The 14,147-nt window shown below is 42.3% G+C and overlaps 1 pseudogene; it reads right to left on the bottom strand.

Annotated features, from left to right (window-relative positions):
- Positions 1 to 303: 303 nt before the first annotated feature.
- LOC149214329 (uncharacterized) lies at positions 304 to 11,820 on the bottom strand (annotated as a pseudogene).
- Positions 11,821 to 14,147: the final 2,327 nt, after the last annotated feature.

Raw genomic sequence — 14,147 nt, 5'->3', positions numbered from 1 at the left:
ACAATAAAAATTAGTATTCTAAAGGGATTCAATCCAACTGCCATCAATGCACCAGATAAAAGATGAATTTGGGCCCTTTTAGATTTCAATGTTTGGCCACAATAAAAATTCAAAGAGATGAGATTGAAAATCACAACCTTATATAAAAGGTTTTTAATTTTGCATGATATTATTAGCTTTCACACTTCAATTGGATTGATTCTAAAAGGGATAGCTGATGAAACTTTAAAAGTATTTTATTGGTAAAAAATTGCAAAAGCAATATTATTTTAACCTAACTATGACCAAAACACAAAAAAATTGCTACAACATAACCATGACATTAATATTGTTTGAAGGCATCTTGGATCATGAATGCAACCATGAAAACGTAGATTCAGTGAAAACTTCATCAATATGAAATGCAATCTCCATTCGTGATGAGCTTTTGTGAAACTTATCCATCTCTGAAAATGTTACCTTTGTTTGCAAAAATAACTTAGTGGGGAGAGTAGATTGAAAATGGCTAAAGATTCAAATATTTTTTATATTGGAATCTTGCTTTAACTTTGATGTCTTTAAGGCCTTTGTAATTTCTACTGAAAGAAGTGCATTTCTCAGAGAAAATCGTCTATACTTTTCAGTGAAGGTAATTTCATCATGATGTTTTATTATTGTATTTACAGTCTTTTTTCAAAGAAGTGGTAGAGTACATTGTTGCTAGCTCAAGAACATAGAAAAATATTTGAGGGGTTAATAGAATTTGAAACGTAAACTTCACAAATATTCCTTAAGAAAGGAATGATATATTTATCAGTTGCTATGAACAACACGTGGCCATGTTTTCAATATTCTCCTCTAAGATGCTCCCATTGTATAAAAACTCCAGAAAGCATCGAAGCTCATCATGGCTCATTTCTAGAATGGGGATTGGGCCAATATGTGCGCCCTTGCATTCCATTAGAGGAAATTTCAACTCAAAAATAACCACCTAAGAAAAAATTAAGAAATTAATAAAATAATGCCATGCAGACAATTTTTTAATATCTCATTTTTATTAGTTTACTTGTATCAAAATTACCCAAATAAATGTGACGTTTATCAAAATAACAATATATATAATTTATATTTAAATTAATTTATTAGCACAATATTTAATAAAATTTAAATTTAAAAAGTATATTTTAAATTTAATTTAAATTTAAATTACTTAAATTTAAATTTTAAATTAGTTACACGATCATTAAAATTAAATAATCATATATATTGTATTTAAATTAATTTAATAACACAAGATTTAATAAAATTTAAATTAAAAAGTGAATTTAAAATTTAAATTTAAATTAACCAAATAAATGCACTTTTTTCAAAATAATAGTATATATATTTTATATTTAAATTAATTTGTTTACACAAGATTTAAGGAAATTTAAATTAAAAAGGTAAATTTAAAATTCAAATTAGTTACACGTCATTAAAAATATTATCGATACTATAAATTTTATAGAATAAGATATTAATTTTATTTTCAATATTTAATATAGTTTTGGGTCACTTGCGGAATACTCACGCTTAAGATAGGTAAATTATATTAATAAAAAAAATTGTCAGTGCCTAGTCACACCTGTATCTCTTTTGAATTTTAAAGGATTTTGATCGGATTACATACTATGACATGGAAAATCACTATTAACCTTTTAAAATCAAATTTCCTCCATTGCATCAGCTTCAAACATGTTTTTGAAAACGAAGACTTTGTTGCCTACACACAATAACATATATCATTAGAAAAAATCCAAATTTCTGCTCTGTAGTCAAAATTCTTTTGGAATCTCCAATCAAAATGAAAAAAAGGGACCCTAAATTAATTAGGGAATAATTCATAAGTGATACAGCCATAGTCAAGATCAAATTTAATATTTTTACTGAAACAATAGGAATGCTAATAAATTATTCAGTGCAAGCCCCAGGGATTCTGGAAAAATAGTTATCCCTTAGACTTATTTGCAATTCATCATTATTTTTCAAACTTATACACTAGTTGAATCATAAACAATAAGAATTTCCTTTCTTACAGTGACATGATTCAAAGGTCTAAGAGAATTTTCCAATGAATCCATGACTAAAATTATAAATAGTAAGAGCATGAACACAATAAAAATTAGTGTTCTCGACGAATGCAATCAAACTACATAAATACACTAGAAAAAAATTGAATCCAAGTCCTTTCATTTCAAGGTTTGGCCATGATAAAAAACAAAGAGATGAGATTAAAAATCACAACCTTATATAAAAGGTTTTCAATTTTGCATGATACTATTAGCTTGCACACTTCAATTGGATTGATTCTCAAAGGGATAACTGACGAAACTTTAAAGGTACTTTATGGGTAAAAAAATGCAAAAGTTGTGTTATTTTAACCTAATGAAAACTGAGACACAAACAAAAATGTTACAACATAACCATGAGATTAATATTCTTTGAATTCTTCCCGGATGATGAATGCAACCACGAAAATGTAGATTCAGTGAAAACTTCACCAATATGAAATGAAATCTTCGTTCGTGTTGAGCTTTTGTGAAACTTATCCATCTTTGAAAATGTTACCTTCATTTGCAAAAATAACTTAGTGGGGAGAGTAGATTGAAAATGTAACATCCATGGTTAAAAATTCATGTAGAAAAATATAAGACCATGTTTGATGGGACACATATTCCAAGTTGAATGGTGAGAAAAACATTCTAGTGGGTGTTCATTTCGGTTATTATGGCTAAAGGAAATTGGCAAAGGCAATGGCTAAGGCTTTGGAAAGGAAAAATGGCATTTTGGCACATTTATTTATAAAAATAATGGAAATTAAGAGAAAAGGAAGGTGAAAGGATACCAGTTGCATGTGAGGAGGAAATTGAAGGAAAATAATGGAAAAAGAAGAAAATAGAGGCCTCATTGATAAAAAGGCTTCTAAGGATCAGTGGGCAAACTTGGTCAGTTCAGTTTTGAAGCTCTCTCATTATTCTTTCTCTCTCTCTCACTCTTGGAGATAGTGAGTTTTCTTGGAGCACTTTGGCTTTGGATCAAGAAAGGAAATGAAGGCAAGAGGAAGGAAAAAGCAAGCAAGGAAGAGCAGGATCAAGTAGCTCCAATAGGATTCTTTGTAGGTATTGATTTGCATGTGTGATTTCCTTGCTAGATTTTGCATGCATGGTATTGCATGTGGTTATTTTCTGTCATGGCATCGATTTTTCTAGGTGTGACAGTGTTTTTAGCCTAACCTTTCCATTTCCGGATAGCCTTGATGAGATGGGTTATCATACTTCGGTTGAGCTAGATTATTCGAATGGATTCGAAGCTGAGTGGGGTAGATCTCTGAAATGATAAAGACATGGCCTAGTCATCCTCAACTGGACTATAGATCACAGTAAAGACATTGGCTTGGTAACCCCTAATCCAGACTATGGGTTGCGGTAAAGCCAAGATTGTGTGCCTTAGTGGGCATAGGAATCCTTTGCCGGTGAATGGCGGGATATACGATAAATCTAAGAGGCGGATTTCTCTCTGTTGGGCCTAGTAGTCTCGGGATGGGATGTACGGTAAAGCCTGGAGAGTGGATCTTGTTGTAGGGCCTAGTGATCCCTGGATTAGACTATGGATTATGGTAAAACCTAAGAGACTAGGAGGAACTAAAATTCATCACGGTAGCATCCATGCTTGTCTGGTTCCTTTTGGTTGGTTATGAGTCTCACATTCATGCTTGGAATCTGGCATGGGGGTGATTTTCTGAAGAGAGATTTGGCTCAGCCAATCTATGGTCGGGTGGAACATGGTGGTCCCATCCCTGGTTGGTTTCTACATTCATTAATGAGAAATTAATTCCCTTTTTCGTTCATGTGTAAATGTATCAGTTTATATGTGGATTCTATGGCTGATGTATTCATGGTATTTTTTTTATTATATTGTTGGTTATGAGCATGTGTTCTGATATTGATGATGTATGGCTCTCACGTTTCTATTTGTAAATGAATGAATAATGTATCTATGACCTAATAGATGGTATTGTAGCTAATGATGTAAGGGAACAATGATTCTTAGTGAATCTGAGATAAGTATAAGACCCCTATGTTCAGATCTGTTATTTAAACCTATAGATTTCATTCATGCCAAGTGTTTGATAGAATGTCAGTCCTAGTTGGGGATGGTTAGGCCTAGTCTTGGAGTTAGTTTTTGGTTTATTAATCTTGTCATTGTGTGTTTACTAGATTCCGGAAGTTACTGCAAATTCTGGGCAGTGGTCAAAATTATAGGTTTGAAAAGTGCCTTAAATTCCGAGACTCTGGCACAGGTATGCTGGAAAGAGTCCCTAGACACAGGAATGCAGGCTTCTGGGAGAATCTAGAGCTCTCTGGATGCTAGCATGCTCATAGCATGGGAGTGTCCAGAGGTCAAGTAGTCTAAAAACTCAATAGGACCGAGGGGCTGGTTAGCAGGAAGGTTGGGATGGTTCTTAGGAGTCATATTGCTGATGTTGAAGGTTTATATGGTATGTTTCCATATGTTCCACTTCCTTAACTTGATGTTGGACATGGGATCCCCCCCAAGTCATGTTTTGGGGCTTAAAGCCCAATTTTTGACTGAATCTTGTTGTAAAGCTCCGTGAATTGCAGGCATGGAGCCCGAAGTCATAATAGATTCACAGGGTTTCTCACCCTAGTTTTGTAATGTATTGTCGGCTGGATAAACCTACCCATAGTCCGCAGACCATGGGATTGTATAAATAGAGTGAGACTCTAAGTGTATAAGGTAACCAAGGGAGAATAGAAGATGAGAAGTATAAGTGATTGAATCATAGTGTGAAGTGTGTCTTTGGGTCGTAGAGTAGGAGAAGGCTTTGCAACTAAGCACGCAGAGGCCTAGTAGTCCGCAGCTGAGTGTGCAGACCCCTGCAATTGAGTGTGTAGGGCAAATCGAGTGTGTAACCATGGAAATAGTCAATAAAGAGAAGTTTGGTTATAATTCTATGTATATGTTCTTGGGTTAATACATGATTGATATAAATTCCAAATATATTGTTTATCTATTGCGCGCACCTGTATGAATGTTTTATGTTGTTAAGTATAACTCAAAGCACTCAAGTAGGAAAATATAATTAACTAACATTGGAATATAAGCAAGGTCTTGGGTAATAGTGCAAAATGCAGCACAGCCCCAGGATAGGGCTACGCGAAGGCAGTGTATCAAGTCGCGAGGAATGAGAAGGTGCATGAAACAACCTGCGCGCAAGGAGAAACCGCAGACCAGTCAAACTCATCAGAGATCTCCAGGGTGTAGAAACCTGGTTCTAGCACCCTCCCATACTACTTCAAGTGAGACCTCAGTCCACGCTCTGTGGACTGTTTCCGAAAGGGGCCAGTAGTACCGATATTTGTTTAGCTAACTAACTCTGAACTTGGGTGAGGCCCCAACAAGCCAACAAATGGTTCGGTTGTCGGGATCGGGATCTGCATAGAGATGTTTAATGTCGTATCATTGGAATCTGACAAATAAAGGAATTGAAGAGTGGTTGGACAGAAAGATTCATGAGTTCACGACACAGGAAAACAAAAATCCAAGATTATCATAGGAAGAGTGGTTAGATTGCTACTTATATATGGAAATCCATGAAATTTTCTTTGCATCCTTCCCCACTGAGTTGTACGAGTGGATCGCGAGGGTAGCAGATAGCCAATGAAGGTGTAAACTCGACAAACCTGTTGTGTGGACTCCAGAGTTCGTGCGCAAGCTGGAAGCATCGGAAGATAGGATCGCACGCATTGCTGATCACTGGTTGGATCAGATCATAGGAGGGTTCATCACCGAATTCGCAGTAGATACTTTGGTCAGCTATAGCGAGGCAGATCGACGCTTCCTTAAGGGACCGCGAGGTAAGTATGTTAAATCTTTGAACACTTGGATTAAAATGCTACTGTGTGAAAAGTGGATTATACGAATAAATTGATGTTTGGGGCTATGCAGAGTGGGAGGATCTACAAACACAAAGGTAGCACAGAACTAGAAACTAGCCCCTTGATTTCACCTCCACGCAAAGGCGAGGAAGAAATCACGAAGGTTTCACCAAGAAGTGCGATCAATATGATAAAGTAGAGGATTTCGCGCATACCACCCCCACCCACACCACCACCAGTTTTACCATATTCACCCCCGACTTCGCCCATACCACCTCCGCCACCACCGCGAAGCAGTATGGCTAGCGCGATAAAGCTACTAGTGTTCAAGGGAGTAGGGAATGAATATCTCGACCAATTTTGGTTCGTGATAAAAGCGATATGGGAAACACAGGGTGTCACGAACGACAAGATAAAGAAGGCAACGTTGGTTAGTGCTTTGCAGGATCACATGCTGACCTGGTACATTAAACATTCCAATGACAATCCGAATGCAGGGATAGCGAATATCCAAGCTGCGCTAAACAAGGAATTTAGCAGACCAAAATTGCAGGCCGAGTCGATCATTGGATTCAAGGAAATCACAATGCTACCAGGCGAAACCCCATGGGAGCTGGATCAAATATTGAAGTGCACAATTCGCGAAGCGAACATGACACTAACAGATGGGAAACATCACGAATGATTTTTAGCATCATTAACACTGCATTTACAAAACGCGTTGTCACAATAGAGGCTAACAACTCAGGCTGAAGCTTTGGAGGTTGCATTGAGATTGCACAAGACTCTGATACAATATCCACACCTAGGAGTCCAACGGATTCACGCGCAATTGAAAAAATTGTGCCTTGAGATAAAGAGTTTGAAACAAGACAGGACGGCTCATCCAGAAGTGCGCGACGAGGTATGGTGCGCAAAGTGCAAGGGCCAGGGGCATGACAAGGACCACTGCCCGATGTTCGCGAATTAACTCACAGGAGGAGGACCAATGCCATTGAGACCGAAGGCACAAGTAGGTCCAAGTGTGGCGCCTGCATTATGGTGCGCGTTTGTCAGATAGGAGGGAAGCATGCTATAGATAACTGCCATCTATTATGGAAGTATACACAGACTTCCCAACATTTGTTCTATAATTTCTGCAGATCGATGGGACATGACAAGCGCACTTGTAGAAATTATGAACTGATGATGGATTGGACTCCTACCTACAGAGTTCAAGCCGAAACACGGGTCCTTGATCAAAACACAGGCATGACGCACACTAGCTTTCAGGGGGAGCAGACGAGGCCGAGGAGGAATGGGACCAGGAAGAGGTCACGGCCAAATGATATGTTACAATTGCGGAGGGCCAGGACATTATGCCCGTGACTGTACGAATCCAACGCGACCATCGTGCTTGTATTGTACATTGTTCTATCATGAGACAGAGGACTGTCTAACACTGATAGCGAGGGTGCGTAATAAAGGAGCACTCCAACCTCCCCCGAATCAGAACCTGCAAATGATGAGGTTTGAGTAGCGCGAGGAAGAACATAATGTAAATATTGTGCTCCGAAGCGGTATTACGATGGGGGATGACAAAGGCAAGCAGCCCGAAGAAAGTACCTGGGTTCACAAGACTCCAACGAAGGAACCTGAATTTTATTTCGAGTGCACTAAAGAGACATTCATGGAAGCTAAGAGGAGCTTTGAGGATGCCTCCACTTCAGGAAGTAAAGACATAATGGAACTGGAAATGAACCCATCGATCCTCACTACATTATTAGAAACATGCATGAAGTTGTTGCACGACAACAAGGATGTGAAGGGGCTGCAAGAACTCATAACTAGATGTGTTGGGACCACACTAAGAGAACCACGCGTAGTCCGGAAGCTCGGGAAGCACACGACGTGAATAGGAAAGGAGATGAGATTGACCGCACAGACCGGGGAATATGATATGGATCAAGTGATTCTGGATCTAGGATAAGATGCGAACGTCTTGCTAAAGCATACATGGGAGTGCATGGGTAGGCCTGCGTTGCATTGGTCTCTTATCCAACTGCGAATGGAAAACTAGCAAAACATCCTACCTATGGGGATATTGCAGGGAATCATAGTAGATATCGAAGGAGCGAGCGCGCTAGCAGATTTCAAAGTGATAGAGATTGTTGATGACAACAATACCTTTCTCGTGTTACTAGGAATAGATTGGGCCACTGACATGAATGGAGTGATAAATCTAAAGAAGCGCAAGATGATTTTTGAGAAAAAGTCACTGCACCTAGTGGTACCTTTAGACCCGGAAAAAGGATCACACTACACAGAACCAGTGCATGACAATGATAGTGACGAAGATATGGACTGCATCTACAAGATAACCACATGGGAGCAAGACTAGGTAAATCGCACTGCGGATGGCCGAATCTCTTGGGAGCGTGAAAGCTCTTGCACATCAGATTTTGACGAAGAGATAGAACGATGGCAAAAATAGTTGCACGAGTTAACCACACTCAACTATAACATGATGATAAGGTCACTGCGCTAGGTAGCAACGGAGAGAAGAGACTTGCCTACGTATGACGGGTTAAGCGAGGTAGAAAAGTTCCTGGACAAATTTGAAAAAGAAGTGTCGGAACAATAGCGTTTCGACACTCTAAAATGGGTGCTGCGTGCTACACTTGCAAGGTGGTGGGGTACGCACCAGTAGAGTTTTGAGGACTAGCGTGAATGCAAAAGGTTGATGCGCCTACGATTTGGGAAGCCTCAGATGCGGGTAAAAGCCACGTATGATGGGCGAAACGGCCTGCACACCCACCTTTCCGGATTGATACAAGCATATGCTACGCAACCTGCACGAAGACACACCGTCCTTGTTGTAGGAAACACGATCAGTAAGAAGGAGAGGGAAAGACAATGGCATGAACGACCCCTCTGTGTGGGACTGGGAAGTATGGTAAGACCAAGCATGTAGAGGCATCTTCATGCAGAAGTTGTTGAAAAAGTACGGGAAGCACTGAACACAGTCCACCAAGTGAAATGGGTTGACTGGGACCTACGCATACTAGCGATTCTCTGGGCATATAAGACTGTGTGCAAAACCTTGATTGTGCAGGCATTGCCAAGGCTGGAGTATGAAGCAACTGAAGTAAGCCCTATAATACTTGGAGAACTTAGGCCACACAAGATCACACCAATAGATGTGACGGTTCGTGAAACCTTGGAAGTAGAAATCCAACAGGGAAATTTTAGGCTCCAAGAACTTGAAAAAGAAAGGGTGCAATTAAGGAGGAAAAGCGCTTTGGTAGAAGCTACGGGAGTTAAGAAGCTGAAAGATGAGATAAGGGACGGGTTTCTTGATAAGAGGACCATGGTGATAAAATAGGGTGTGCACGAGCATGTTGACAAGCTTGAGGACTATTGTTGCGAATTGATCAGTTTGATGCCTTGGCTTGGACCCCATATTACTAAGAGAATTAACCAAGCTGATGCGCTGTAGAGGATAAGGTATGCGACGTGGCCAGTAACAGTAAAAGGTAGGTATTTCCCAGAAGGAATTTTGGATGATGGGAGGAAACTGCACATAGGTGGTGTGTCCACCTGACTAGCCGAGGAAGGAACAGTCGTAGCGCTCCAAGTAGTTGAAAGGAACCATGGAACTATAAACTACTCTACCCGGAAGTTGTGTGAGGTTGGAGCTGCGTGAAGAAACAAAAAGTCACAAGGTCTGCAACCGCCCACAGGGGGTTGCGCTGCCACGCGGGTTGGTCAGAAAGTGACCGTTGAAGTCACTGTTCATGATGGGATGCTTGACTTGAGGCCAAATGGCGCAGGCGGTAGGCATTTAAGACGCGATTTATGGGCAAGATTTGGTAAAATGCGTCACCAAGAAAGCATTGATGAACTGGAATTAGGGGGAACGATCATATTCGAATTCAAAAAGCATTATAAAATACAAAGGACTGCCCAATAAACAACACTTGGTCATTTATGAATTGAGTGATTGAGCAGAGCCTTGAGTGTTGTGAGCCGAGCGTTGATTGAGCCCCTGAGTTAGTGAGTGCTAGATTTCTGGATGAGTACAATGGAAACTTCTCAAGATGTTATGAAAATAACAGAAACGACCGCCAAGGAGGTTGCGCAAACCCTGGCTGTGGAGGATGTTCCATAAGGCACCGGGATTGTGGTAGAAATCTTGAAATCACCGTGCATGCCAAGACCCAAGAAGGACAAACAAGCAATGGTCCCCGCACGTGTGTCCCCGCGGAACTCGCTCCGCACCAAACTATCAATGGAGGAGAAGGGGAAAGCCATCACCATAGAAATGGATGAAGAAGAAGAAGATCTGGAGGATCTTATCATCACAGAGGAGGAGGATGAAGGCATGGAGGAGGACACTCAGCTTGTGTGCTCTGCAACAAAATTTCCTGCCTATGTCTCCCTGCGAAAAGGGAAGGCGAAAGTGCCCAAGGACCTGGACAAGACCAAGAGCTCGCTTCAGACCCCTCTCCTCCCAGATAACATTATGTTTGAGGACACGCACCTGGGACACGTGCTGAGCCTAAAATTTGAATATTGGGACCTCGCTGACCACGAGAAGTTCCCTCACTTGGAGATAAGGAACCTCATGAAGCCCAAGCAGAACACTGCGATGGGGGTTACAGAGGTAGAGCCACGGAAGTGGTTGCGTGGAGTGGAGAAGGCTGGACTACTATATTTTATTTGGGTACCACACTTCCACCGCACCCCAATAACCATTTTCGTCATTAGGCAGCTACTATGCCTGGTGCATGATGGGTGTTTGTGGCTGGAGGAGCCCATCCCCATCACGACAGACTTGATTCACTGCGTCTCCCGACTTCCATGCAAAGGAGAGGACCCCGCAGGCATATCAGAAGGGAAGGGCAGTGACTTCGCCATCATAGAGGCCATGAAGAAAAAGTACAAGCTGAACAAGGGGTTACGCCATCTCCATCATCAAGGAGAAAGTTGTGCATGTAGCGACCCAAATCCTAGCAGGAAAGGTCATGCGCAAGTGTTGCACTGATGAAGTCCCTGCGTCGGTGGTAGCACTGGTTGAGTAGTGCGCAGAGGGGGTCTAGTTTAAGTGGTCTGAGTTCCTCTATAAGGAATTTTTAGAAAATTGTCGCGAAGCCTAGGAACAAGGCAAAATGTTCCACTTTCCATGGTTGTTACTGTCCATAGTTCTCGTGGCTGGGGAGTTGCTAGAGGATAGTCAATTCCCCATAATTGATAGGGACCTGGCAGAGGTCGCGAAGTATGCTTCACTCTAGGCCACGAAGGATTCTAAGCAAATACGTGACAACAAAATCTTCTGGGTGTTCATGGAAATGAACCTTAGAATGGGGATCAATCGTAAACCACGGTTGTCACCCACTGTTTACAAGAGTCTACAGGGTTTTGCAAAATTTAAAGCGGACATGCATAACATCTATATCAGGGCGCGCAAGGACCCGACTAAATAGTGGACAAAGCTACCCTTCGTAGCCACTAACGATGTCATTTTCAATGTTCTGGAGGCATGGCCGCCGGAGTGGTGCGCCCCAGACATCACAGAATTCGAGAAGTCCGCGGCACAACGAAAGAAGGATGAAGCCAAGTTGTGCATCACACAGTTGGCCGAAAAGTGAAGAAAAGAAGCGGCAGTAGAAGTGCGTGCAGCACGGGACATGGCACAAAAAGCAATTGAGTAGGAAAAGGTCGCAGTAGCAGCAGCAGCATAGGAGGCAGTCGCAACGACGACCGAGGGCCAACCAATGCCTTCGCAGGGGCAGGAAGTAGAGGAAGTAGAAACAAAAGAAGGAGGCACAGACCCACAAACCACGTCAACACAACTGAAACGCCAACATCCAACCGAGCGGGCAGGGTCACGGAAGAAGGTCAAGGCCTCGAAATTGTTCATTGACCTGATCACCCAAACTGAGGGTGATTTACACAACATTAGCGAAGCGATGCATGATGTCACCAATGAGGCTCTCCAATATTTCATGCAAGAGAAGCAGATTGTGTTGGGGGACCTCAGAGCACAATTGCAGGAATTACAAGTATGCCCCCTCAGGTTGGTATAGTCGGATCCTCGGCAGCAGAGCAGATGTTGCGCACGCGGATAACGAACACCATAGTGCTGCTGAAAGGGGAACTAGTGGCATCAAATGAGGCCGACCAGCCTTTGGCTAGCATGCTGAAAGGTCTCAGTATCAATCTAGTTGCACTCCCGCGCGAGACCTTATATGTGTTGCAGGATAGGATAACTGCAGAGCTGCGAGCTAGGGAGAGCCGCGCGCTCCAAGTCCTTAGTGAGCAGAAAATAAATATGGAACAATTAAGCTTGTAGGGCGACGAATTGGTGTCACAGAATCAATAGCTGGTACAGGTGATAGACGACACTTGTCAAAGTGTCCTGGTGCTAGCTATCCCAGCAGACATACCAGCGGAGGTGCAGATCCACAAATTTGCAGTAGGGGTCCACGAGGCGAGGGAAGAAACGACAAAGGTTCAGATGGAGTTGAACCTTCGCCAACCTATGGTTAAATGTGCAACAATACACTCCCTCGAAAGTCAGAGAAAAGCGTGCTAACGCTATCATAGCGGGATTGGAGGAAATTGGCAGTGCAGTGCGAGACTACACCAGCATGTTGGAAGAATCATTTTAGGTCCTCACAAATCTGCAGGAGGACCCCAACATCTAGCACTTGGAGACATAGGTGCACGAACTCCAATAGCAGTATGACAACGTTAAAGGAACTGCGTAGATGGTGGCCCTCACTCAGAGGCTCGTGCGGATGCAGTGAGCTAAAGCGCTGAAGGAGTAGGTGGATCCGGCACAACATAAAGAAGCAATCCTAAAGGTGTGCGTCTAGCCTTGGATCGACGAGGCCTTCACCATCATGACAGAAATTGAAGGGAAGCTCACATACATGCAGGGGATGCACACATTGATGCAGAGAAGCACTCTGGACACAGAGGTCTCGGAGCGGCGTATGCAAAAGATCCAGCAAGCAATAGCTCAGTGCATCGCTGACCTCCGCGCAATTCGAGAACAGTTGGAGGGACTTCGCGCTAAGATCGTCGTGCCAACAGAGTGACTCGCGGGCAAGTCACAATGTTTGTGTTGGGGGCCTGTTGGGCATGGAATCCCCCCAAAGGCATGTTTTGGGGCTTAAAGCCCATGTTTTGATCGAATCTTGTTGTAAATCTCCATGAATTGTGGGTGCGGTGCGCGAAGTCATAATAGAGTCATAGGGTTGTCCGCCCGAGTTTTGTGATGTAATGTCGGCTGGATAGACCTACCCATGGTTCGCGGACCATGGGATTGTATAAATAGAGCGAGGCTCTAAGTGTATAAGATAACCAAGGGAGAATAGAAGATGAGAAGTCTAAGTGATTGAATCACAGTGTGAAGTGTGTCTTTGGGTCATAGAGTAGGAGAAGGCTTTGCAACTGAGTGCGCAGAGGCCTAGTAGTTTGTAGATGAGTGTGCGGACCCCTACAGCTGAGTGCGCAAGGCAAATCAAGTCTGTAACCATGGAAAGAATCGATAGAGAGAAGTTTTGTTATAATTCTGTGTATCTGTTCTTGGGTTAATACATGATTGATATAACTTGCAAATATATTGTTTATTTACTATGCACACCTGTATGAATGTTTTATGTTGTTAAGTATAACTCAAAGCACTCAAGTAGGCAAAGATACTTAACTAACATTGGAATATAAGCAAGGTCTTGGGTAATAGTGAAAAACGTGGCACGGTCTCGGGATAGGGCTGCGCGAAGGCAATGTATCAAGTCGCAAGGAATGGGAAGGTGCGCAAACCAACCTGCGCGCAAGGAGAAACTGCAGACCAGTCAAACTCATAAGACATCTCCAGGGTGCAGAAACCTGGTTCTAGCACCCTCTCATACTACTTCGGGTGAGACCTCAGTCCGCGCTCTACGAACTATTGCTGAAAGGGGCCAGTAGTACCGGGATTTGTTTGGCTAACTAACTCTGAACCTGGGTCACGCCCCAACAAGCCAACACGTGACTTAGGAGGTCAAATCATATCATAGTAACTTCTCATCACATGTTTACCCTAGTTGGCCAGTTACTTAGGTAGATGTGGGAGGAGGGTGTTCAGAGTGGTATCAAGTATGGTTCACCCCTCGGACTGGGTGATGTGTTGGTCATGCATTCATGTTGGTTGCATAGGTGTTACTTATGCTTGTATTCCATGTGCTAGTTGCATTTGCA

This window comes from Pinus tabuliformis, chromosome 1_1 (assembly GCF_031772625.1).
Source record: "Pinus tabuliformis cultivar Carrire ecotype Pingquan chromosome 1_1, CPIR1, whole genome shotgun sequence".
Taxonomy (NCBI): Eukaryota; Viridiplantae; Streptophyta; class Pinopsida; order Pinales; family Pinaceae; genus Pinus; species Pinus tabuliformis.
Note: the sequence above shows the minus strand (reverse complement) of the source record. Positions and strands in the feature narration are given on the sequence as shown.